At 45.2% G+C, this 26,656-nt stretch overlaps 1 protein-coding gene across 3 annotated transcripts in view; it reads left to right on the forward strand.

The window, feature by feature from the left end:
* The first annotated feature begins 315 nt into the window (after positions 1–315).
* The window catches only part of TBC1D14 (TBC1 domain family member 14), a 944,726-nt gene continuing 918,385 nt past the window's right edge, over positions 316–26,656 (forward strand). The window contains exon 1 of one of the 3 annotated variants that reach the window (XM_086964122.1): positions 316–426. The gene's annotated coding sequence lies outside the window, so the exon portion shown is untranslated. Of the gene's footprint in view, positions 610–26,656 lie in introns of all 3 variants that reach the window. The other 2 variants (XM_086964121.1, XM_086964123.1) reach the window with 2 other exon arrangements.

A 26,656-nucleotide genomic window follows, 5' to 3' on the forward strand; every position in this document is an offset into this window, starting at 1 on the left:
ACGAGAAAATGCCTCTGCTTTAATAGAAGTCAAAGAGGGAAATACATTCCCACTCCCGATTATTATTTTTAAATCTAAGACTTTCCTCTTCTAAGGCGCTGGCATGTGTGTATGCAAAGACGTGTGGATTTACTCTTGTGATTAGACATTAGTATATCCACTGAAGGATGTGGCTGGGTTGCTGACAACTATCACAGCAGGTGTTCCAATAGGTTAGGCAAGAACGGTGGTGTACCAGGCACAAAGTGCTACAGGCTCTCTCCCGCTGCCTCCGCTGCAGCGGCCAATCACCGCCCGGCTCTGGACGTGTAAGGTGAGTCCTGCTGTCAGGCACCTGCCGCTGTTGCCGCTCGATGCTCTCGGCTGCTCGATTACTCTTCCACCTCCCCGGGGACTCTCAAAATGGCTGCAGGTGACTGGGAGCAGGTAGGAGACGGTTTGAAAACTGGTGTGGGGTGGAACTGTAGTGCCGCCTGTGTAGCACACTGGGAAGGACGGCCAGAGGGGCGCGATGAGCGTGCCGCGAGCCCGTGACGACAGGAGCGGCTCTGTACGAAGCCGGTCACATGTTCCCTGGAGCCACTAAGTAGAGCAGGGAGCAACTCGCTGGTGGGTGGGTTGTATCCTTTAACTTCCGGGGGCGGGGGGATGCGGTTGTGCCAAGCAGTAAATAAGACTGCGGGTAGCGCTATTTCTCTTTGCTAATATGGCTGGTCCGCGTTTTGTGGAACCTCATGTTTTTATGTGTATTACGATCTTCCGTATTTTTGTGACACAAACTGTGTGCGCAGTTTTCTGTGCTCGCCTTGCTCCGTTTAGTCGCTGCCTGTCCCCGCTTTAAGTACAATGGTTCATGGCCCTCAGATGATTTATTCAAGTGTGTCGCCCATTTTTGGACTCGGGTGCCTGTTCTTTGTTTCCGGGAACAAACGCAAGCTTCGTGCACCCTTCTGTGAGCTCTGCTACTGTTGTGTTTGCACATCTGATCTTTAAAAAAAGTTTTTCCATTTACTGTAGTTTCTGGTTCGAGGTTGCTCCGACACGCCCCCCTCCTCTATTGTAGTTACGATGCCCCCGCACGCTTATCGCTGGTTTGTGTCCTGCATTTGAAAAAAATGTATTCCCTATCTCTCTAGGCACTTGTGACTATCCAATACTTGTGGAAAGAAGGGAACGGGGGTGCCCAAATAAATATTTCCAAAACGCGTGGCTTATGTAACAAAGAGCTTACCTTGAAACTTGTAAACTTAAAAATTGTCTTTCACGCAGCTAGACAACTGATCAGTGTTTGGGCCCCTCTCTATGTTTGAGCTTGTTGTTATTTCATCCAGACATGTCTCGCATGTACCCGGAAAAAGCCAAAACTATTAGCTCTGTCAGTGCTTTTACAAGATACATGAACAGTAAAGATTTTGTTGTGAATAATCAGAATTCTAAATGTTTAAATTCTGAAAATGAGACAATAAATTAAACATTTCCAAAGTCTGTGGCTGGGGTAGCAGTTTTTGGAGTGTCTGACAATCCTGTTGTCCACTTAATCAGCAGCCAAACAGGATATTGATTTCCTCACCGAATCCTGGGTACACCATCATTAGACATGATAGACCTAAAAGATTTGGTAGTGGTCTAGCCATAATTCACAAAATAGGAATACAACTTTCCACATTAAGTAAAGGCTCATCTCCTATCAAGTTCCACACCATCTACCATCTTCCTGGTGATTGCGCCCTCTATGTCGAAGAGTTATTTGACCTAATTACTCGGTTCTCCTTAACTGACGCAAAGGATGTGTTCCAATTAATGTTGAAATTGCCCAGGAACAGCTCAGAAGACACCTCAGTCCGGCTACTAACGAATTTTCTTGAAATTAACAAACTTAATCAACTCTGCAATGAACCAACACATATCGAAGTCTCCACTCTAGATGCGATTATCACTAAAATGACCTGGTCTCCCTCAGCTCCATCTCACCTATTCACTGGTCAGACCACTAATTAATTCTTTTCAGTATCAATACCCCAGTCAGACCCCTCCTAAATGTTACAAAGAAACCTAATCAAGTTGACCAGAAATATCAAACAAGTCCCAGTTCTTGAACTTGAACCCAAGATTTGTGAACTACAGCGTCACCACCTCGCGTACACTACTGGTGATCTCACTACAACACATCGATTTTGGATGTTATAGATCAAGTGGCACCTCCTAAACTAAAACAACTGAGATCGATCAAATCAAAATTGTGGTTTAATTCAGATCTTAACAGCGAAAGAAGACCACTCCGACAAGCAGGAATGACATGGGGACAAAACCCCTCGACAAAGCATTTAGCACTACTTAGAACTACATGCTTATCATACAAGAAACACATCTTTAGAGGAAAAAGACTCCTTCTTCCGCAACCAATTGGACCGTGCAAAGAATAGCTCTTTAAGATTGTCAAACGACAAACCACGTCTTCACCCCCTCATGATATAATTGCCATTAATAAATGATGTGAAGAAATTGCTAGCTTTTTCTCTGACAATGTTGCCAAAATTAAGTAATCATTCTTACAACTCTCCAGTCTTCCCTCCATCCTTACCACCTTCACCGAACCCCCTCCCCTCCCCCAACCCGGCAGCTCCTCTTCCAGATCCCATTATTGACCAAACGACCCCTGAAGGAACTAACGGCTACCTTAGTCACTCCAGACTGAAAAACAATGCCAACTGGTCTGACTTCAAAGACTTGACGGAAACAGAAGTCTTCAATATAATAACAAAATTAAAGCCATAGGCCCACACTGAGGATCCCCCTCCCATCCACAATGTCAAAAAATCTCAACCATATATTTGTCCCATTCTGGACTCTAATCTTCAATACATCTCTCACCTCGGGCTGTGTACCGGACTCTCTCCAACTAGGACAAATCACATCCATTCCCAAAAACCCCATGGCTGACCCTAATGATCTCAACAACTTCAGACCCATCTCCAACCTCCCGTTCCTAGCAAACTTTGGAAAAATGTGTCATACATCCACTTAATCATCATATACGAAAATTCACCTTCCTGGACATCTTCAATCCGGGTTCAGGAAAGGCTGTGGTACTGAAACTGCCATGCTCCATATCTCAAATGACATCCACAGATTCTTAGACGAGGGAGACACTTGACCCATCTGCAGCTTTTGATGCTGTTAATCACCCAGCCATACTTCAATCACTGAAGTTTCGCTTTGGTATCCATGGCACCATCTTAAAATGGTTCAGATTTAGATACAATACCGATCGCAACAAATCAAAATCAACTCGTGTCTATCAAAATCCATGCAGTTCACTCTTGAAAAGCCACAGGGCTCAATTCTCTCCCCATCCCTTTTCAATCTTCATGGAACCCCTTACGGTCCTCCCTTTTTTTTTTTTTTTTTTACCTTTATTGCAGCATTCATAAGGTACAAGTACGGGCCTACCTTACAGTCCTCTTGAAGCAGGCAGGGAACAAATATCACCTTTATGCTGATGATTCTCAACTCTATCACAAAATCAAATCATCCAGTGACATTCGACATCTCAACAGCACACTGAACAAGATAAAATCTTGATTTAACTCTAACCACTTAAAGCTAAACCCCAACAAAATAGAAATAATTCTATTCTCCCTCAAAAGCAACCACCTACCAGTCCACTATAGGCTCAGCGAGCTGAAAGCTTTAAATCGTTCTCTCATTCTATCCAAGACCGCAAAATCCCATGGCTTCTTCCTGGACAACATGTCAATGAAAGAGCACATAAAAAAATCAGCCAAAGGAGCGATTTACGCACTAAAACACCTCAAGAAAATTGAACCATTCATTCCCTCCAATGATTTCAAGACTGTGGTCCTCTCCAAACTGGACTATAGTAAGGCCATTCTCACAGGGACACCGGAAACTCACCTCTCCCCCTTAGATCTGTTCTGAACATGGCAGCTTGGCTCATTACAGATGTTAAATGGTTTATACACATCACTCCTGTTTTCAAGAGCCTCAACCGTCTTCCCATCGAAGGAAGATGTATTTACAATACTGCCTGCATCACCCACAAAGCCCTTCACACTCATACCCCCAACTACTTAGAAAACAAGCTTATGTAAACTGGGATTACCAGATCTATGAGAAGCTCCAACGCATTTTTGCTCCTGCCTCTCAAACTAAAAAAAATCAACCAAGTCTTGCTCTTTTTCTGGAAATGCACAGAGCATATGGAACTCTCTACCTAGCGATCTACTATGCAACACCTCCTTCCCTTTCTTCAAAAGAGACCCACAATTCCTCCTCCTCCTCAACAAATTCTTTAACTCTTAGCTCACTGAACCTGGTTAATTATCTCTTGTACAGGACTAGACTCTTGTCATAGTAATCTGTTTGTGTATGCTTTCTTTTAGATTCTCTCAAACTTTTTAGTTTTTTTCTTTGTGTACTATAATCTATTGAGTCTCCCTTCATATGTTAGAAAAAATACCCTATGCACACACATTCGAAAGTACAAGCAATTGTGATATCATTGGATAAGAACAAAAATCCAAAGGGTAAGGTAGCAAAGTGATGAAGGAGTCTTGTGTAGACTGAAATCCTCAGTTCTTTATTTTCTTGACATAAAAACAGCAGCCATCCGACACGTGTTTCATCACTCACGCGAATCTTCAGGGCTTGAACCCTACTGTATACACAAAGGAGGTCGCTCTGCAGGTGATACTTCCGACCCGGTAGGGCCCTTGACCAATAAAAGTATGAGTAGAACAGTGAAGAAGGTCACTTCCGACTAAGTTAGGTCGGACAGGACAGGTGAGAGATATTGTATGGAGACGGTAGAGATGCCAGAAAGCTTAAAAAGTGAACCCACTGTCAAGGTTGTGAGTCCGGTCCTTTTCAATTCATGTGCCAAGTTGGAGAATTCCCATAGAGTAGTGTAGTAAACGCGATCAAAAGAGGAAGACGCGAAGTGCGCGCCGGCATCTAGATCTCCCGGGTCACGGTGTTCCTGGTATAGGTCCGATACCAGGAACACCGTGACCCGGAAGCTCACTATCACGACCTTGATAGTGGGTTCACTTACGAAGCTTCCTGGCATCTCTACGGTCTCCGTACAATATCTCTCACCTGTCCTGTCCAACGTAACTTAGTCGGAAGTGACCTTCTTTTATTGGTCAAGGACCCCACCGTGTCTGAAGTATCGCCGGCAGAGCGACCTCCTTTGTGTATACAGTAGCGTTGAAGCCCTGAAGATTCGCGTGAGCGATGAAACACGTGTAGGCTGGCTGCTGTTTTTATGTCACGAAAATAAAGAACTGAGGATTTCAGTCTACACAAGACTCCTTCATCACTTTGCTACCTTACCATTTGGATTTTTGTTCTTATCCAATGATATCACAATTGCTTGTACTTTCGAATGTGTGTGCATAGGGTATTTTTTCTAATTGTTTAGGGTCTAACTGGCCTTCTGGTTAGACTATTGAGTGGTTTTAGAGGTTTTCCATTCACCCAGTTGCACCACCAATCTATGATTGCTTTTTGACTTACTTATGTGCGTTTAATTTCTGGCATTGCGCCCATCTTTTACTGACACTCAAACCTTTTGTTCTGTCGAATTCCCTTCATATGTTATTAAGTTTTTGATTTACTGTTTTCTTCACAATCTTGTAAAGTGCTCTGATACCGTCGGGTCTAGCTAGCGATATATAAAACTAAATAAATAAATTCCACTTTTTCTTGCAGTCTCACTTATGCCCTTTTACTCTCCATCTTTCCGAAATGCTCCATCTGCATATTTCCAACCATTACCATTGGCACTTATGCAACTATAGCTCAGTGTGCTGTACAGAGGTCCACCTCAAATTCAGAGCTTGCAATCCTACACAGTTATTAGCACCTAGCCACAGCCTGAATTCACTAGAACACCTAGAAGTGAATCCGTTCAAAATGTGCACTATGCAAGAGTCAAACAAAATGTGAAAACAGCAGAAATGAAACGCCTTGGAAAGTCAAATACTTTTTGGGATTGCAAGATGAAGTGAAATGTAAAGAGGGATTTCATTGCTGAAGCACAACACCTCAGGGGTTTTTATGGTCTGGTTTAACAGCGCAGCTGTGGCCAGATAATTATGTATAACCAGGGAAGGGACTTAGGCCCCACTCATATGTTGTGAGCCATCAGTGTGTGTTTTGATATTGCTGAAGGTGTGATTCCACAAAAAGTGCCACCCCTCCACACAGCTGTGATCAATTGTATTTATCCAGCTGTCTGAGCTTGAACTTTCAGGGTCACACACATGATTTTGCAATGTTAATACAGTGTCCTAGATAATTAGATATTTTAGGACGTTTCTCTCAGGCAGGAGCACAGATGGGAGGAGAGCAATCAACCACATAGATTTTTAGGTCTGGCTTGACCGTGTGCATTACTTTCCAGGAGAAACAGAACGAGAATTTCAGTATAGATTAACTGAACATAAGTCAGCAATCCGCTACAAGAAAACTTAGGCCCTATGATTCAGCATTGCATCAAATATGATCATCCTGCAAACAGTCTCAATTGGGTTATATTGGAGAAGATTATAACTATTAAGGGATTCTAGATTGTACCTCCTACCAAAGGAAAATAGTTATTTGTTTTTTTTTACAGTGGGCACACATAAACAAGGTCGTAATGACGAAAATACATTGTTAAAATGCCATTTAGAACATTCTTTAGTGACTGAGGTAGTTTCTACCTGTTCATTTTCCCTGGTTGTTTTTTACTTGAGACATAGGGTTGCTTCATGAGCATCTGGATGTAGACAGTTTTATTGTGTTTCCATCTGGATCTTGTATTATGCGTTGCTTTGTTCTGTGTTAGTAGACAATACTCCTATTTCAGTTTGGTATCATTGCGTTTAGATGGCGGCTGCAGTAGCATTGTGAAAAGGGCTAACTCCTATCTTGTAATACCCTGGGTGTGTATTTCATAATATTTATTTGTTCCCAGTGAATAGTATTCACTGTATAGCATAGGTTATGCATAGCAGTTTGGTTCTTAGTTAGATTCTGTACAATGAGGGGCTTCTTGTATTGGAAGTGAAAAAAAACTCTGTTTTTTAAATTTGCCTCTGCCAGTCCAAGATGTCCGGCAAATAACGTAAGTCTCAGGAAAGGCCTTATGGCTCATCCACTATGATGCAAAAGCGGTAACAGATATGCAAGGCACTCCAAAAGGAGAGGTCAAATCTTTTGCTTCTGGCATAGTGAGATTATTGTGAATCCACACCATGTCGTGACTCTGTGGTGGTAAGGCATATAGGGACTGACAAGTTGTTTGGGGTGGCTGCACTTGATCTTTTCATATCTTTTGTGATTATTTGGTAAAAGTTGGTACCAGTATTTCTTAAGGTGGCATGGCGGGTTTGCCCCTAGTCAGTAGTCGAAAAACATTTGTATTTTTCTTTGGTAGGAACATCGGTTTGTTCATAGGTAGTGATATACTATATGGTGAACAACTAGGCTGAAGCAAAGGAACTATATTTAGGACTTTAGATGCTTTTATTAGAGGCATGCATATTGGAGACACACTTTTTGAGGTAACTTGATCACTTTAGATAAAAAAAATCATTCTTTTTGTGTATGTATGATTGGGTGGCTATGAGGTATAATGGACTATGATTATTTAATAGGCAGGAAGCTTATACACGTAGGCCCTAGCGTGATGAGAGTAAAGCAAGGTCTGAATGAAGTGAGATTTCTCTAATGAGTAGGCGAGGTATTTATGTATGTGGTTGTTAATGGGTACAGATAGTTCTTTAAATATTAGTAATGTTTCATAAAATGGTATACACTTTGTTGCATGTATGTATGAGCACGCCATGAGGTGATATGGTGATTTGAAAAAAAACGCAAATTGGTGAAGGGAGTGTTTTAATTTTTTGCTTTGTTGTTAAATTGCAATTGGAGTCTTGTGAGTGAATTTATTTGGACTTATTATCTTTAGATGTAATTGTGAAATCTTACACATCAACCATGGTTTGTTTTTAGGTGGGTAGTTGTTGGTGCCCTGAAGGTTTACAGTGTCAGACGGGTTTCCCCAAAACATGCTTTGGCACGTGACTTGAACTACATCAAAAAGACATGAAGTTTTGATGTAACCTGCACAACACTATGTGGTTTATAGTAAAAAATAATGACAAAAGGATTTATATGTATTAGTGTAGATGTACAGGAAAAATACTTGATCTAAAGAGTCTATACTGATGTACAACCTTGAACAAATAATGAACATTATTGGTATTGGTAACCTGTATGTAAAGAGTTTTTAGATGTATTATGCAAAAGATATGTGAGTGGTGGTTATGTATTTTATGAGGGGACGAATGTATGTGCGGTTGGAGAAGTAGATGTAATCACTGTTCTAAATTGCACTGAATTATGATTACAAAAAATTAAGTATATTTTTTTACTTCAGAAATATGTCCTAATAAAGGAGCCTTTTGATAATAGCAGTTGAATCCAAATGAAATCAAGTTTGGTATAAGGAAATCTTTGGTATGAAGTAACTATATACTCATTTATAAGGATAATTTTTTTTTAAGTTAGGCGTTATGTTTTGTTTGTACTGACTTGACATGGCATTCACAAGGCAGATATATTTGGATTGTCAAAGCTTTTGATAGTCTTTGTTGAGAAATCAATTAGTCTTTTTGCCCATTAACTGAAGGACATGAAACAAATAGCCTAATTGGGACCTGCTTCAAAATTCAGGCCACTTAAAACCCTGTCTTTCTAGTATGGTCCCTTGAAGAGGAGACAATAGATTAGAGGAGTAGCCTGCATCAGGCAGGTGGCTATTGAATAGAGGGCAGAAAATACAGGTTGATGAGGAACAGTTTTAGTTTATTGTTTGAAGCAGGGAAGGAGGAGCTTGTGTGAATGGTAGGAGGATCTGAGTTCTAGACCGTAGGTCCGTTCCTGAGAAAGATTAAAGGTGTGTTTTTTTTGTTGAAAGCCGGCACTTATAGTAGTAAGGATTCAGACCTGTAGTGAGTGCCCCAGAGATCTTCAGTTTGTTGGTCAATTAGTGGAAGTATCGGAATGAATAAGTTTGTGAACTATGCAGGCCAATTTGTAGATTCATCACCTTTTGATGGGAAGCCAGCTAAGAGATTGCGGGACTGGGGGATATGATCTGAGCAACCAACCCCAGAGAAAAGTCTGACAGTAGTGTAAAGGGAGGGTCTGAGAGGAGCAATATGTGTTTCAGGATACCAGATAAGGTTGCATTCTGGTAGTCTAATCTAGATATGACTAGTGCTTTGGTTACTTCCTTGAACTCTTAGCCTAGGAGGAAAAGTTTGATCCCCTTGACTCGATCGTTATAATTTCTAGCTATTGTGTTGAGATTATTGTGACGGTTTAGTTTGTTATCAAGAATGAAGCGGAGCGATTTGGCATTCTTCATGATTGGCGATGTAAAATCTAGAATGTTGGTGGAATCAAGCCATTGCTGCACTGGGATGGAAGATGCTGCTGAGATGAGTAGGAAATCTGTTTTATTAGGGTTCAGTTAAGAGATTAAGGACGAACATTCAGTACTGTATTTTGACTATGGTAGGTGTAAGCTGGGCAAGATCATACAGAGTTGATATCATCCGGTGCAGCTGGGCATCGTCTGGGTATTGATGAAAGGAAATGCCGGATTTTGTAAGGATGTCACTCAGGTGCGCAACTAAGATTGCAGGGCTGATGCAAGTACAGAGCTTACATAAAGAGATTACCAGCATCAAATTAGAAAGTAAGTGGTTGGCTTTGACCATTTGTGACCATTGTCTGGATCGACAGGCAGGAGTTCCCATTATCAAGACCCTACAGAGCAGCATCAGAAATTTGCAGAAATGCTGCCCCTGACTCTGATTCCAGACTGGAAGCCATCAAGAAGATTGTAATTAATGAACTGTTCCATTTGAATATTCACACAGCTTTCCAAGATTTTGGAAAGAAATGATAGCCCCCCAATAGGTTGGAGTAAACTAAACACCTTCCAATCAGCAGAAAATGATTTTTTGGTTTACAAATGGAGACATTACAATAATTTTAAGTCAGTTTGGAAATAGTCTTTGAGTTAGGTAGAGATTGCAGGTAGCTGGGTTTCTGTTGCAGTAACCCCCCACCTTTTGCCTGATTTCGGATGCACTTTGACTTGATGTGCCCTGGGTCCCTGTCAATCAGATTCCCAGGGCGTGTGTTCTTACCCAAGACTGTACATTGGTACTCGCAGTCGGCACCTCTCTAGACACATGTAAGTCCCTTATAAAAGGTACCAGGGATACCAAAGGCACTGTGACCAGGGAAGGCCTCTAAGAGCTGTAGCCCATATTGTGCCACCCTTGTAGGTCCTGTACACACCCACAATGCCATTGGAGGCTGCTTGTTTTTGTGCACAGAAAAATTAAGTCGACATGTCACACATACTCGTGTGCCATGCCTGCAACCCACTGCCTATGGTATTGGTAAGACAACACTCTAGCTGGGTGCTCTCTAACACTGGTGAGGGTACAGTTGCATGAGCACTGTACCCCTATGGCGTCTAAGTCCATTCTTAAACATTGTAAGTGCAGTAAAGCCATAAAAGAGTATATGGTCTAGAAGGTTGTCATTACGAACTCCACAACACCGTACTGACTTTACTGAATTCTGGGATGTTTGGTAGCAAATTTCTCAGCATAATAAACCCACACTGATGCCAGTGTGGGATTTATTATAAAATGCACTCAGGGGGTATCTTAGAGATGCTCCTGAAAAACAACCAAACTCGGTGGGTTCCCTGACTGGAGAAGACTTCGTTCCCTGGGCCTAGAAACTAAGCCATTCCTGAGTGGAGGTGTTCATACCTCCACCACGTCAGGAAGAGCCATCTGTGACAGGGGAGCTTCAAAGGCTTTGCAGCCTTTGTAACATGACCCCCAACCTCTCCTGCTATCAGGAGCGGGCCCTCTTCCTGTCTCACCCCCTTTTTGGCGGGAAGACAGGCCAGAAAAAAAGGAGCAGCCCAGATGGTGTACCCACCTCTACTATCCCACCCCTCAACCCAGAAGGCAGATTCCTGCGACCGACTAAGAAGGATGAAAGAAGACTCCCAGCAGAAGAGATTACAGAGAAGAACTGACTTGGTCCCAGCCCTACCGGCTCTTCTGCAGTTTCCAGAGATCCTGCACCAAAGTCGCCTTTTCCTACAGCCAACGACCTCCAGAACCCTTGGGAGGACTGACTGCCTTCAACAAAGACCGGATCGCCTGTGAACAGCAGCTCTATTCAAAAGAATCACCAAATAAAAACTCAGAGCCTGCTGAGGACAAATAAACCCAACCCTGGAACCACCACTGCAGCCGACGGCTATGACCGAGTTCGAGTTGCCCACCAGTCCCAGGGAGGTCAACCAGCATTTCAGGGTCCGAGCCCACCATGGGTTGACCCCATCCAAGACTCCCCAATGTCACTTGTAGCTTCTGCATGGAGACCCCCCCTCTCTTCCCCCAACCGCGAGTGGCCCAGTAGGGTGAAATTCAACCTCAAAAGGCACCCCTGCAGCCGACCGCCCTGGAGAGGAGGACCTGAGGTGTACCTACGTCCCCCAGCCCTCCATCTTACCTGCCAGCTTTTGGTTTCTCCCGAAAGACTTCCTGGTCTGAGCCTGCAGCCAAATACCCAAACCTGCAACTCCCATTGAAAACATATGGGCCCCTGACGCCAAATCAGCACCCTGCCGCCCCTGTTCCGCTGTGGGTGCATCTTGTATGTTAAATTGGATGCCCCTTTGCCCGGATGCCCCTTTGCCCGGAGCTAAACCCTAGGAGCTTTGCTCCCACATCCAAGTGATGTGCCCGTGACCAGCCATCAACCAAAGGCCCCCCTATCCCCCGTTGGATAACATTAGGCCTCAGCACCCGGCCGTCCTAGTGCCCTTGAGGGTGCGCTTGGAGTGCATCCTTGACTCTGGGGGAACCCTTGTGCTAACCACAGAAACCAACTCCCAAAACCAAGTACTTACCTGCAAACCAATAACTTCATTTCCTTTCATAGGATTGGATTGACTGCTTTTCAGTGAAATTTTTTTTAAGTGTGGGGTTGGAAAACTGTGTGAAAACCTAAGAAACTGATTTACTTACCTTTTTATTTAGGAAATGTCAGTGTTATATCTAGGCATATCTCACTGAGTAAAAAAAGTAATCTGAAAAGTAATTAAACAGTAATTGCAAAGTAACTGAAAAGTAATTTAAACTGTTTCTGAATAATTGACCTACCTGTATCCAAACCAATTGCATACATCTGCCTTCAACGTATTATTACTGCTAAGTATTATTTCACTTACCTGCACCAGGCCTGGCTTGGTTCTAGAAATAAAATACAACTAAATAATATTTTTATACGAAACGAATTGGTCAGAGTTCAGTCTTTGAGTGTGTGACATAATTTCTTGCCTGAGTGTGTACAATAAATGCTTAACACTACTTTGATAAAGGCTTATTGCTCTTCCACACTACCACAAACAGACAGTAAGGTAGTATCTACTTTTACCTCTGTAAGCCTTTGGGAATCTACTAGACACTGTGCAGATTATACCTTACTTTGGTATAGATAATACAGAGCCAGCTTCATACAGAGATTGAGGGTCAGCCTGTAAGGGTAAAGAACAGGCTACATTTCTTTGGCTAGTTCGCAACAATATGGTCTGCAGAGGGGTTCGATTGATTGAGTTTGAAGATGAGGCTCAGAAGTTCAATTGGAGATATTTTTCTGAAGATGGACCAGGATTTTTGCGATTTTCTAGGGGGAAAAAAGCTGGATGAAAAAAATTTGCTAGGCGTGAAAGGGACACTTCAATCATGTTTTCCTTCATTTCATAGGGAAGGGCAAATTCTTGGCAGGATCAGTTATTTTAAGAATTGGTATAGGGTTTGCGATGCATTTGATAACCTCAAAAAAACTTCACGGGTATTCTTTTGGCAAGATGAATTTTAGATTTGAGGGTCTGTAATTTCACTACAAAAGTTTATTTTTTTATGTTGTACAGGCCGTGGAGAGGCTTACCAGATTTTCCCTGGTCGGGTGCTGTGTCCATTCATGTTCTGTTAATGTAAGACCTTTTTTCTGCATTAAGTTTATTAGTATACCCTGGAGTGGATCATTTATTCTTGATTCTTTTCTCCTTTATTCGAGTATAGTCAAACGGGATCTCTGCCATACTGTCATTAAAGTTTATAGCTTTATTTGCAATTTGATCAGCCACGGGAAGGTGTAAACAGGAAGCAAAACAATAGGTAAGAGTTTTGTGGCTGAGATTTGTATTCCTGATTGGACTGATGGCCTCTTCTATTGACCACAAGTCAATGTATTTGGGAAGGACATGAGAGAAGGAATTGCTAATAAAACCAGTCCACTGGGAGCAGGTCTTCTACCTGATATAAGTACTTATTCGGGATAATCAAGTCTAAGTTAGCCCCTTTAAATATGAGTGGCTTTAAGGGAATTTTGTGTCTGATCATTCTTCTACAGGAAAGAGGGGATTAGTTGGCAAAAAGAATCAGTAAGGTTACCCCAGGAGAGGGTGTAGCCTCCAACGATGCTGTTATTCTTGTACGGGCTTAGTGAAGCAGTTATATTTTCCTTACAATGTTCAACAAAGGCATGATTGTCTTCTGGGGAATTGTGGAAGATTTGATTTTAACTAAGACATTGAAGGGTGGGGAATGATTCAGTAGCCTCTTGTCGAGTTACTGTATATAATAGCTACTTTGTTTCTCATTCTAACTTCTCTATCAAGATGGATAATGGCAAAGTCAGGTGAATTAGCAGGATTTTGGGCTATGGGGTCTGATCGCCATATTACAGATTCTGGTGAAACGGACCTGTTATAATTATGGGCGACCCATTGATATAGTGGACGCCTTTCTAAAATTAGGGAAGACGCACCCCCATACTGCAGAGGGTGATGACTTGGTCTTTTAGATTTGTGGGATAGAAATCAGGAAGCAGAACTAATTGTGGGGTGCCTATACTGATGGTTAATTCATCCAGCTGGATAAAATGTCCGAGCATACACCGAGAATTTCCTTTAAGACTTTGTGCCCAGCACATCGTTATATTTATATTTTTGTGGCTGCCCGATCTAGATTTGGGCTGATATATAGAACATAAAGGCCTGGGGGAGACTGGACCCTGACAACGTGCTTTTTTTGAGGGTACACGTTTTCTCAGTACAAGTCACCAGTACTTGTGTGCCTTGTGAGTTAGCCCTGACGAAGTTCCCGTGGCACTAGGGGAACGAAACGCGTTGGCTGTGCCTTTTTTATGAAAAGACGTATATGAATAAAAATAAGAATTTTCAAAAACAGTTTTTACTCAATTGACTCTGCTTGGACTGCACCTTCCTTATCTGTGGTCAGGTGGATGAGTAATTCATGTGGAGTTGGGAATCTCATTAAGCATTGTTTCAGTTGGTATTGTGAGGCAAGTTCTAAGTCGACAATCATGTCTGCAATCTCAATTTGGAGCTTCACAGCCAATCTGTGATTGTGCAATGAACATCTTCGTGTTCACACATGTCACTGTACACTCTCTTTTAGGTACTTTGTTGTCCCTCTGTATCCAAGCTCTCACATGTAGACAGCAGTATCAATACACTTGATCTGTAGAGCTCTGGCCTTCTTTTCTTTGGGTATTCCTAACTTTTTTGTCTCTGTGTGGATACAGGTGTATAATTGGCGTCTGTTTTTGGGTACACATGTCTAGTTTCCTCTCATAAGGTGAACGTTTATTTGGTCCCCTCTCTAGATACCAGTCTCCATTTTCAATTTGCCTGTCTAGGTATAGAATTCTTAGGTAATGGTTGGGCACATTTTAGCCCCCTACCTGTGGATACAGGTCTCCATCTTCTATTGGCTAGTAAAAGTAATTTGTCTCCTATTTTGGGCTCCAATTCATTTCCCAGCTTTAGGCTTGTCTGTGTATCTGGAACGGCACAGCAATCATTTCAATTCTTTCTTTGAGCACAGCTTTGTCAAACTATGTTTGGAAGCAGGATGAGTCTCTTTTGGTATGCTTTGTAAACACATGCTACTAACCGTGATCTCCCTTTAGGCACTTTTCTTTGTCCAAATTGTTGAATTTAAAAAAAAAGTTTTTATTAAAACATGGCCATAGCGTCAAGAAACATGCATATTAACACAGGCATTTCTATTGCATTGTCCAGAAGTAAAAGGTTGACCATGCTTAATTTCCTCATTCGAAACCAGAAACAACTTATTTCCCCTTCCATTCCTTCCATAAACGAATCAATAAGAAATAACTTAAGATCAGAAAGAAAACATATTAGTATTTTAAGTGGGTGTGAAGCCCTGGGCTTATTCAAACGGGCGCAATGTAGCAAGCCTCAGAACACATTGATTCCAGTCTTCATACAATGCAAGACTAGTTCTGTACTGACATCTGACCTCAGACAAAGTTGAAAACCAACTTCTCTAATACTAGCATTGGACTTTTAGTCTGATCTTCACCTTCTGTTATGTCTTCACAACTTGTTTGTTGTCTTCATATTTCTAGGCTGTTTTATTGCTCTTAACCAACCACTTTGTTTTATTAAAAGTTTTTCTGTATCTTGTTTTATACTATTTTTTTAGAGTCTGAATGTGAAAGCTGGTTTCAGCCTTTGACATCTGCTTAGATTTTATACTGGCCCCTTTTTGGGTCTCGGCTAGAAGCACGCGAAGCGCGTTCTCGCCAGAGAACCATAGTAGTCGGCTCAGCCGACAAGACCCAACAAGGAATGGAGACAAGAGCTGTGCACGCACGCAGCATTGTCTATGGCGGAGGCGGATTCCGACGCGCGCCTTGGGATTGGGTCGCGCGTGTGAGCTTGTAATGTAGACGCGCGAGACCCAATCCCAAGGCGTGCATCGGAATGTCAGGCAGGCACGCACGGAGCGCACAGGGCGCAGGGGTTCACGGGGATGACAGAGGGATCCCAGCAGACTCGTTATCTTCCCCCAGCTCTTTTTTTTTTTTACGGCGGTCTGCAACATTAAAAGCAAGGGTCGAGCCTCACGCCCACATCCTGTGATTCTGGGCAAATCACGTAAACTCCCGTAACTGAATGTGTAATGTAAATACGGTGCTCATGTAATGTGCTCCAATACTTGTAAGTAGAGTTCGGGCTATATAAATATAAATATGCTTTTAGCACGGTGCTCAAGAGATGCTCCCATTTCAGGCGGTACGATTAAATAAGGTGGTGGGGGCCGCGGCGGACTGCGGCACAATGGTGAGGCTGCCATGCTGTGCAGGGGCCCGCCCGTTTTAGGTAGGGTCGCGGCTTCAACTACCTTAAGCAGAGAGGATGTGGTCCGTCGGCTAGACTGCCGAGTTTGGTGTTGGAAAAAGCAGGGTTCGAGCCTCACATTCACATCCTGTGATTCTGGGCAAATCACTTAAACTCCCGTAACTGAGTGTGTAATGTAAATACGGTGCTCATGTAAAGCACACTAATACTTGTAAGTCGAGTTTGTGCTATATAAATATGCCAAAAATAAAAACAGTTGTTGGAAATGGAAATCGTTATAATTGCTTTTAGAAGGAGTGGTCAATGTATTACAGCTGTAAACGTTACTGTTGTTGTTTTTGGATGCGCAATGCAGTCTGCTCAATGATAAGTTGGAAGCAATGCCCATAGCGTAGTGGTTCAAGCCAGGATTGCAGGAGTCTACAGTCATCGGTTCAATTCCTGCCATTGCTTAGGCGGGTGTTTTATAAAAACAAAACAATGGTATTTTAAACCCTGAAGTTAGTTTTATATTTATTAAGTAAATAAACAAGCATTTACAATGCAATGGTTTTGCCTTTGTTAAAGTTTGAGCTATTGGCAAAGCTTGTGACCATTTTTTTTTAACATAAATAAATGGCATTGTTATTTGCAATGCCACTAGCTTTATCTTTCGCAAATGTCCCCCAACACATACCCACACAGAGCCCCCCCACACACTGCGAGCCCCACCACACACTGCGAGCCCCCCACACACTGTGAGCTAACGCAAAAAAATGTCACTTAAAATAGCGTGGTCATAAAAAATTCCGAGCAATTCGCTGCATAACAAGTATTCAAACAGCTGATTGGTGTTTAAAATATTCTAGTGTTTTCAGGACAAAAAGTATCAAAACTCCTGAATTAGTCTTCAAAATTCATGGATTTCATGTGGGCAGGCTTCTTTCACGGGTTAAAACATAAATTATAATGCATACACAAATGCAGCCAGACTTAGTAGACCTCAAATCCTTTGCTGTTGTTTAAGGCAGGCTGTTGAGGATTGTTTAAACATCTGTCCTTTATTTCTTCTGTAAGAGGCGATGTATTTAATGTTGAGGACCTCTCGTTACAGTATCGGCTCGAAAATGCTTCCCGCACAGATACTGGAAAAACATACGCCGGTTCTACTTTTAGCTACCACGGGTACTTGTTGCACCGAACCCACACATCACTCCGTCGCTTTTCCAAGCTCCTCTATGCCCCGAGGTATCCCTCCGCCGTGTAATCTGCCTGCGTCTGCCAGCACTAGATCCTGCCACGGTAGCGGCTAGATCCCATCACCAGGAAACAAACACAGTGGCGTCTTGGATCACCTGACTGCAACGTCGCTGCTATGGATTTGCGCGTTCGTGGTGTGGCGTCTCAACTCCGCCCTTTCTGTGACAGATTTACTTTTCCACTGCTCTCAGGAGCTCAAACACGCATGCGCTCGATTGATGTTTAGAATGCGCTGTCATCTGCTCTCACACTTTTACTTCAGCTGACGCTGCCAGGTGGCCCCATCCACCTCTGGAAAATTCAACCAAACGTGGCTTTTCAACAGATGGCACCATGCATTTTGAGGCATGTAGTTCCGCATTTTCATGATTGCTGTGTGTCTCAGCACACAAAGTGCTGATGGCTGGTGCTCGTGTCAAGAGGCCACTTGGCAGAGACACTCTTAAGGGGCTCATTTGGCGCTGCTAAACTGTGTTGGCACTGCCACACTGGCTTTTCTGACACAACGGCTGGGCCTTGGAACTAAACAATGCAAGTGCAGCTCCAGGTGTAAGTACTGGGGACAGGGTTGTACCAATTATCAGTCGATAGTAACTTAAGCCTACGTTATACATAGTGTAATCGCCATGTTTCACGGGAGGTTAACTGTACTCACACCCAGTGGCCCTGCCCCTGTGTCATGGGCCCTGGTGCAAGGGAGGAAATAGGCCCACCGGCCGCTGTTTGAACTGTGAAATACAGCAGTGATCAGGGTTCCGAGGGCCCCGAGGGCCTCTGGGCCCCGTTGGCATTACACCTGCTGCACCTTTGAGGGAGGTGCCCCTGCCCACACCGGCACCTTCTCTCGAAATGAAGCTGCTGCACAGATGCAGGCGGTAATATGTCCCAAGAAATGTATGTAAGCTTTAACATAAAGTATTCGGGGACTGAAGCCTGCACACGCGCCTGAGAGGGCTGGGGGGCTTCCGAACTATACCCAGGAATAGCAATTGCTACACAACAGGTGGAGAATACAAGGAAGAGAATACATAAAGCAATCACTAACAACTGACAATCGTAGTTTTATATTAAATTTTTTTTTTTACTTTACACACTCTACTTCGCACAACGTACGTACCAGCCACATGCACGATCCTCAGAAAGATGAGAGAAAACAAAGATTTGGCAGTCAGGACCATGAAGCGACAGTGAGGAGCTATAAAACCAGCCCCATAAATGAGCAAGGCGCTTTACGCACGGGGTGGAAGCAGAGAAGCTCCCATCCGTCGCTGTGGTGTGGGGCAGATTGTTCGTTCGCCTTCCCCACACCCCCGACACGCCTTTGCGGGGAGCGCGATGGCCCTGCTCAGCTGGAACCCGCTGATGCACCCTCGCACCATTTGTCAGCTATCGAGAGGGAGGGCCGTGCGGGACCACCGGCCCAGCGTATCATCAGCCAGCAGCGACCAGAGCGGATTGCCAAAGCCCACGGGAGCTACGGCCAACCCCAGACTCCATTCACACCCCGCAAATGGGAAAACATGCCAAACCTGCCCCCCAACCCCCCAGAGTGTTGGGGTATTGTGCACAGCTTCACCAGTGCAAGAGCACAAACTGTCACTGTACTAGGGACCACCAGGGAAGGAGGCCAGACACGCAAACCAGCAAACACTGACACAACCAACAGCAGAGCAAGCATGTAATCCACCTGAAGCATGCACACACTGAATAATGATTTATCCGCTTCAGTTTATCAGGACTAGTGCCAAAACACTGCCACGCGGAGACAAGAAGCGCTACGCGCCAGTAAAGAAACTTTAAATAAATGAAACAGCGCGATCCATTTCCAGGTGGTTTAATTTTGAGAATCTATGACCGATGTCAACGTAGCATGGAATGTCTGCAGCGTTCATTTTTACAACGGTGTGCGCAATACACTGCAGGGCTCTCAGCGTGACGTGGCTGCGTCCACTTCGTTACTGGAAACAACTGGGGTTCTTAGGCATTTTATAATTTAGCAATAAGGGGTGCTCTGCTCTTATATACGTCCATTGTCTCTTAAATGCGGTAAATGCGGTTAAACACGTTTAATTTCAAGAGGGGGGGGGGAGGGGCACACGCATCCATTCTTCCCCTTCATGTTCCCAAGCCCTCACAGCTCACGCGGACTTATTGACACTCCACGTGCAGCCACGCGCCCACCGTGCCCTGGCACATGCCAGCGCGCGCAGCTCTGCCTCTTTTTACAGGTGCGTGCCCACGACTGTTGATTACAATTGGAAACTACAATGGGACTGGAAATGACATTTTTTCCGACGCCCCACACGATATACGTGAGAAATCCTTACATAAAGTCCATTATTGACGGACGTTGCTGTGTTCGCTTTAGAATGAATGACACGACGACCGCAGCATTGCAATATCTCATTAAAACCCCCAGGACACGTGTGTGTGTGTGGGGGGGGGGGGGGGGGTCTGCCGGTGCCAGGCCTGTGCCCCCTCCCGGTGTAATCGCCCAGCATGATTAGCTTATTGTTTTTGCATGTGCTACCCGGTACCCCTTATTGAGCTGGACGCGTGGCCGCCCCTCCCCCGAGAGAAGGGGGTGTTGTAGGGAGCGGGGGCGCAGGGAGGCCAGATGGGAATAAAACGGGTCCTCAAAAGCCCGCGCAGGATGTAGGTCAGGTAGTGATGCGATTAGAGGCCTGTGCGGCAGGCGTCGGGCCTGGTGGGGGCTGGGGGCACAATTATGGGGAATTATAGCCACGGCCCCGAGTGGGGCAGCTTTAGCAGCCCTAATTGTCTATTGTCCGGGCACCGCCCTGCCCGTGGCCGCTGCCAGCCCCTAATGCCTGCTAATGGACTCTCCATTGTCAGATTAGTGTCCAGAGAACAATGTCTGTCCAAAGTCGCCATGTTCGGCGGGGAGGGGGCTGTTTAGTGGTCTGGAGCCCTCTCGCCAAGGTGTGCTGCAGGAAGCCGCCCCTCTTCTGGCAGGGGTGAGGGGTACACCTATCACTCTCCTCGCCGCTTCTAGAGAGTGGTACCCCGAGAGCCCTCACTGCCCTAATGTTGTTCAGAGCTCCTCGGAGGCCCTCAGAGTAAACACTGGCCCTGCAAAGGGAGATATGGTGACAGCTCGAGCCTCGACGTGGCCAACCCTCAGTGCCACACCGCTCCCGGCCAGCAGGAGGGGGCAGACCAAGGTTTAAAATGAGGGTAGCAGGGAGCCCTGAGGTGAGCTGTAGGGCAGCTAGTGTTAGCAGCGAGAGTGACATGGGGCCTAATGCAAGCATGGTGAATGGACACCAGACACCACCCCCTTCAAATAGGTAGTGGAACAAAGCTATATTTGGAGCGCAATATGTGTCTTCCACAGCCCTTGTGCCACTGCACCTGCTGCACGAATGACAGCCATCGCCCAAAGGGCCGGAGGGTGGCACTGAAGAGGGGTTTCTAGGAAAGAATTCTCACGGACCCAGGCAGGTTTCATCTTCTTTCTGAGGCGCACGTGTGTGTACCCAGAACTGTGCAAGAGGCGTGTTTACAAATGACCCAGCTGTCACGTGAAGGACATGTGAAGCGTCAGCCACGCCGGGTTATGTCTTCGCATTCTAGAGTGCAGTCAGTCCATATGCCCAAGGAAAACCCGAATATGAAGAACACCATCATGAGGTGTGGGCATCAGGAGCTGGGACTTTGGGTATCCTGCGCTGCTCGGTATTCAGCTGCGCTCTGCCTACCTGAAATTCTAAGAACTGTGCTGGGTTTCCAAGTTCCCTGGTGTTTTATCTCCCCGCCCCCCACCCTCCTCCAAAACCCTTCCACGGTTCCAAACACCTTTGCTTCATGTAGTTGGAAAAGGGCCTGTGTTCTTCAGAGGGTGGGGAAGGGAAGGTGTCTGTGATGATCACGCCCAGGGTCGGACGAGCCTATATGGCAACCAGGCAGCGGCCAGCAGGCCAGTCTGAAAGGTCAACGTGCGAGACAGTTATATGGTCTGTAGAGTCGATGTCTACTGTTGTTTTCCTGACCTTGCAAAATAGGTAAACAGCTATCTTTAGAAGTTCAAAGCGGCCCCATTTTGAACAGGGACCACTTTTTAGCTCACTAGTTCACTGGAGGGGCACGTTTACCTTGCCGCCCGGGCCTATTTTCTCCTGCAGTCCGTCCCTGGCGATGATCCTCTCAGGGGGCCGCCCCCCACACGTAAATCCCAGTAACGGTCGCCTATGTAAAACCTATGCTGCGGCCTCCGTTAAAGCTGCAATCTCTTGTGCCTTGAAAGCAGTGCTTGTGGGCCGAGAGGCCTTCCATGAGGCCGGTGCCTCCTGTCTGGGGCTCCGGTTCTTGGGCTCGCACGGCCGGATCCCCTCCCCCTCTCCCGGTGCCCGCCCGCAGGAAGGGGAAGTCTGGGGCGGCAGTGATGTGGTTGTGGTAGGATCTGCCGTGCCCCGGGACAGGGCAGAGCTGCAGTGCCCGCTTTCAGATGTGCTACGGTGCCGTTTCATGCGGTGTTTACGCCGCACTTTCCTTCCTCCCTCCCCTCCCCCCTCCCCCTCCCCCTCCCTCCTGACTGTACACCCAGCTCTCATCTCACTCCCCCGCAGAGGCAGCAGCAGAGCCATGAAACAACCCACCGTCCTCCCCAAATACAGGACCTTTAACATGGTCCGTCCGCCCACAGCTCCTAAGCCACATTTACCAGAAATACGCTCTAGTTGTACAGGGTTTGCAAGTCAGAGATAGGGAGGGCGAATGCAACAGTGTAACTGAATATATACAAACCTCGGTCTGACCGCATGCCATGCTACCTTCCAAAGAGATCTCAGTCAGAGCTCTTCTCTTCGAAATACAATTCGGCTCAAACAAGTGCTTAATTTAAAAAAAAGTAAGTGCCATGGGGGAGAAGAGACGCTGACGACGGCCGACGACGGCCTTGGAGCAGGAAGGCGGCCATGAGGAAACAAGCGGGAGGGGGCGGGAAAGGCGGAGGAGAGACGCTGACGACGGCCGGAGCAGGAAGGCGGGTGCCGGCAATGCCGGAACAGATTCGGGGGCGTTCCCGGCTTTTGGCTGACGTCGCGTGACGTCGGCAAAAGCCAAAGAATCTCGGGAACGCCCCCGAATCTGGTCCGGCATTGACGGACAGGCCCCTCGTCCAATGGCTAGGCTCCATTTATGGAGCCAGCCAATAAATGACGAGGGCCGACCCAAACCCACACTACAGTTCTCATTAGGTTTTCGCCTGCGCGAAAAAGCTGCGCAGAGCGCAGCTTTCGCCAGGCAAAACCTAAAAAGGGGCGGTGATTAGGCAAAAACATTTCATTTTCGTTTTTAGGTTCATTACTCAATAATTCTCGATTGCAACAGAGAGGAGCTGGATCACCTTCTCCTCCTCACGGTTCCAGATTGATAGGCTGCAGGCCAATAAAACATTTTCTTTCAAATAGGAAGGCCAATAATACATTTTACGTTTCAGTCTCGAGAGTTGGGCTCCAAATGCTGGTGTCTTCTCTACCGCTCGGATTAAAACGTGATTTAAGCTTCGGGGGCCTGCAGGGAGGAATATACCATATGGGCATGCAATAAGGTACACCCTGGACGTTCCGATAGAAGGTATGCACCAGATGTGTCTGGGCCAAACAGGTATCTTGTCCTAGTCCTTTCGCATTAGGTGCCAGCAACTATAGAAGTTTGGGAGTTGTGTTGGTGATTTTATGGATTTTCTGAAGTATTCCCAAGTGACGTTTTACATTTGACAGGATATGATGCCTATTGTGCAGTGGTTAAGACGGGTGGCTGTGTCGGGAAGCTGTGCTGAGTGGTTCGATTCTTGACATATTCAAATGTGATGAGTAATGGTATACCCAGTTATTATTCACACAGCTCTGATGATGCACCTCAGGCACGGGGCTGACGCAGTTATTATTCACACAGCTCTGATGATGCACCTCAGGCACAGGCTCACAGCTGTTATTATTCACACAGCTCTGATGCGCTCTCTAATACTCTTTACTAATAACTCTCTCCTACTCACTATCAACTTCTCACTCTACTACTTACTCAGTGTGTGGGTGCTAATGCTATAGGTCTCGCAAATGCAAGCGATGAAGCTATTGGCAATGTAAATGACAATGCCATTTATTTATGATTTTAAAAAAATCATGAGCAATGCCAATAGCTCTACCTTTAATGCCGCCGAGACCGTTGCATTGTAAATGCTTGTTATTGCATTCAGCTGCTTGCGCAAAGTTGGAACTTCGTCATCTAGTTGTTTGCAGTTAGTCAGAGCATCTTAAGACCCAGGCAGACATAACAGTGCTCCAGTGGTGCATCAAGGGCAAGACAGTCTTTCCCTGTTGCCCAGTTATTCTGTTTCCCAACAGAGTCTACAGGCTATTACTAAAATGTAAATGGCACTCTGTCTGTTGCTTCAAGGATAATAAAACTACTTTGTCACAGTGTTTTGCAATGCGTCTAAAATAGTGATTAACGCACGCTAACTGTCCAAATATGCCACTGAGTTTCTCCGGTGGCATTGAGGGCCACGTATTCCACAAGGGTGGATATGACTACATCCACCACAACTGTGTCGCAGAGAAGAGTCGTTCAGATGCCAGGAGGCCCCCAGAGCACAAGGAGATTGGCTCCAGCGGGGCCGTAGTTGGTGAGTGTCATAGGAATGATGTCCATCTCGAGGAGGTCTCCCCCAACCCGCATGTCGATGAGCTGAAGGTCTATCCTGCCAGGTGGACCGCAAAGTAGTCAACTCGCAGTGGTCTGACATCGGGGTTCCCATCTCGAGACAAAGACGTGATCCCACAGTCTCTCACTTCAGGTAATGGTGTTGACTTTATCCTAGAGGGATTCTTGGCTTTACACCCACATACGTCCAAGGTACACTTAGGTACGTCTAGTTAGGGTCACATCATAGGAGCACACGTTTTATTGTCATGTTTTATATACTAGCCTATAATCATAGTTTTAGCATGATGGTAGAAATCTACCATCCTTTTACTCTGTTAGTGCTCATAATTTATATCTGTTACGGTCTAATGGTTGTTTCAGCACATCTATTTTACACTAGAATGATGCTGGTTCAATAAATGCTCATTGAAAAACGTCCCCACCTTTTATTCTGTGTATCTCTCTGAGACTAAGTGAGCACGAGTGACTGATCGAAAAGTAGTACACTGTTTCCACGATCTTTGATGGGACAGGGTTGTTATGTTGGATAGTTGCCAAGAACTATTCTCTCCTTGGCAAGAGGGTTTTCTAGTGGCACTGTGAGCTAGCTGGTATTTAGGCGAACATACCCAGTAGGGGTGTCTAGAATCAGTCTAACACCAATCCTATAGTGTATGTTGTCTAAACGTGCAGATCCTATATGAGACATTGGTCTATCCCACCCTCCTGAACCCTAACCAATAACTGCAATCTTGTCCACAATTCAGAGAACAAAGAGCAAAATGACAACACTTTCTGGAAGTCTAGTACTGAGAAAGCTCAACAGACCATGTCACTATCAAGAGAGAGACCGAAAAGTGTGTGTGTGTGGGGGGGTGGGGGGGGGAACAATGGCTGTGTCGACCAAGATCCTTGTCCTGGTCTCCCCGCCCGGCACAAGGATAGCAGGTGGATGTGTCTGGAGAGAGCTTACTAACCCCGCCAGACTCAGAGGAGCTAAGTTTCAGTCACCTGACTGGGCCACATCGTCTATGGAGTGGCCGAGCTGTTCCAGGAGCAGGGGTTAGGGCGAAGTCGTCCACCCCGGCTAGAGACCATTTGCCATCCAAAAGTCGACATCCAGAATTGAGACCCGACTGTAGGCGCCTACCCCTCCATCTGCATCCTAAGCACCCAAGTCACCTCTGCCATGGTGGTGCATGCAAGGGTCTGGACCTCCCAGGTGAAAAGGAGACTAAATGGATGGCACCTTCGGTATTTGGTTTGATGGGTCGTGAAAAAGTCCTTTGCAGGGTTGAGGGCATGCTGCCTGGCCAGCGTGGCTGGTGAAAGCTCTTGGAAAAGTAGGAACTGGACGCCATTGAATTAGATGACCTTACTGCGCCTTGGACATGATCGATTCCTTGTTGGTGAAGCAGTGGATACGGGCTAGAATGTCCGGTGTGCGCTTGTCTGTCCATGGGGATGAACTCCGTGCTCTGAAAAAAGCGTGAAAATGGGCAGAATGCAAATGGAGATGCTCCATTGAAACTCTCCTATAATTCTTCTTTGAAAAGAAAATACAGATCTAGACTTCAAAAATATAAAATGGCTATCGAAGATGCCAAGTACTGCTGTTATTCCAAGAGTATAGTCAACAAACAAAATGTTTTTGAGAGTCATCACTTAATAATCTACTATCATTGTTTTTTGTTTTAAAAAAAATATATTTTTATTTGCTTTTTCAACCAAACAACCAACGTGGTACAGATGGCCACTCTCACACCCAAACACCCTGCCTCCCCCCACCCGCCTCCCATAGCATAATTTCCATGACATATTACCCACCAAAGAATCAGGTCTACAACCAGCAATACATTTTAATGTCCCATCCCCTCCCTACCTGTCCTCCTCCAGGGTCTAATACTTATGCCCCCTAGTAATCTCGTGCCCAGCACACAGTAAGGGTCAAAGACGCCCATGTCCGACAATTCAGGGTCCACCCCCATCCAGACCATGATATTTCCTCCACTTCCCCCATACCTTATGGTACTTCCGGGGGCAACCTCTTGCCAGATCTACTGTCGTTGTTGATATAAATGACCACTTTTGCTCCCCACAATTCTGTGACAAATTGCCAACCTTTTTTTGTCCAGGCAATCAAGAAAATCTATAAATGCTATCCTAAAGAATCCTTTGTCAATTGTCCTTCTTGCTCAGATTCCTTATTTGCACAATATTGTCGTCTTTCTACTTTCCGTCTACATTACAGCATTTACTAGCTCATTGCAAGTCAGGCTTCCCTGTGGACCCTATGCCGGTTAAGTTCCTGCCTCTTATAAAAGACTACTTTACACACATTTGGGGAAATTCTTAACTTTTCTTGTTACAAAGGGTCTGTCCCCAGTGCACTGAAAATAGGGATGCTATTCTTCTATCAGCAAAACAAAGCTT

This window comes from Lissotriton vulgaris, chromosome 3_2 (genome assembly GCF_964263255.1).
Source record: "Lissotriton vulgaris chromosome 3_2, aLisVul1.2, whole genome shotgun sequence".
In the NCBI taxonomy this organism is placed as follows: domain Eukaryota; kingdom Metazoa; phylum Chordata; class Amphibia; order Caudata; family Salamandridae; genus Lissotriton; species Lissotriton vulgaris.